Below are 1,236 nucleotides of genomic sequence, written 5' to 3'. Positions count from 1 at the left end.
CTAATTGATGTACTGCGACATCCACCTGAACCCCTCGCCGTAGCCCATCTTGCGCACGACGCTGCACATGAAGACCTCGAGGGGCCGCACGCCGGTGCCGGCGAGGTCGACGGCGCCCTTGCCGGTGGTGCATCCGGCGAGCCCGAGGTAGTAGGCGAGCACGTTCTCGGGCGCCGCCTGCAGGACGTCGATCTTGTTCCCGAGCACAAGGAACGGCACGCCGGCCAGCGCGTCGTCCGACAGGAGCGCGCCCAGCTCCGCCCTGGACTCGGCGAGGCGGGCGCCGTCGGCGGCGTCCACCATGTACACCACCGCGTCGACGCTGGCGTAGTAGTCCCTCCAGACGCGGCGCGCGATTCGGTGGCCGCCGAGGTCGAAGGCCCGGATCTTGATCCGCCCGATGCTCAGCTCCTCCGCCGTCGGGTGCTGCGTCGGGGCGTGCTGGGTCAGCCTCTGCGTAGTACACGACGGCGACGGAGACCGTGTCCGCACCGGCCGGCAAGCACCACGAGAAGAAGCAACCAGGAGTAGGAAACAGGAGGCAGGCGCAGGAGTACCTCGTCTTTGAGCATGTGGAGCAGGGTGGTCTTGCCGGAGTTGTCGAGGCCGAGAAAGAGGATCTTGGCCTCCTTCCGCCAAGAGCCCCAGAGACGCCAGCACGTCGAAGATCCAGTCCACCGACCACCAGGAATGACATCGCCGGCGACGAGACGAGGAGGATGGCAAGGTGATCTCGGTCGAGGCTCGAGGGGTGTTGGACTGTTAAGTGTTAACTGTTTGCCCTGGAGCTGACAAGGATTCAAGAGGCTCTATATAGGTGGTGATGGCTCCATGATCAAAGCATAAGATTACAGAAGGGGGAAAAGAAAAGTTTGATGTCGCGTGCGTCAGGAGTCGAGATGGGGTCAGGGACACATCACCGGGACGATCTGGTGCGTCGATTTCCGATCTGTTGGCCGTAGGCATGTATCGGTGATGAGGTCGATGGAGTCGTTGCCTTCCTCGTCGAGCGGTAAAAGTGCGAGGAACTTGGTTGCGAAGGAAGGTCCGTTGTAGCGCTATGACCATGCAGGCATCAGTTTTACACTTCTACTTGCGACGATTGGATTAGCGCACCTTTTCTATGCATAGGATCAACAACTCGTTTTATCCAATACAAGGCCAATGGCTCACATGTCAATCTGCTAATGGTTCGGTTTGAAACCAGTTTTTTTGGTTTGGGTTTTGACGTGGCTG

The 1,236-nt window shown here is 59.7% G+C and overlaps 1 pseudogene; it reads right to left on the bottom strand.

Moving 5' to 3' along the window:
- Positions 1 to 966, bottom strand: LOC120684881 (annotated as a pseudogene).
- Between the last annotated feature and the right edge of the window lie 270 nt (positions 967 to 1,236).

This window comes from Panicum virgatum, chromosome 8N, assembly GCF_016808335.1.
Source record: "Panicum virgatum strain AP13 chromosome 8N, P.virgatum_v5, whole genome shotgun sequence".
Lineage (NCBI taxonomy): Eukaryota > Viridiplantae > Streptophyta > Magnoliopsida > Poales > Poaceae > Panicum > Panicum virgatum.
The sequence above is the reverse complement of the archived record's forward strand: the minus strand, read 5'-3'. Positions and strand labels throughout refer to the sequence as shown.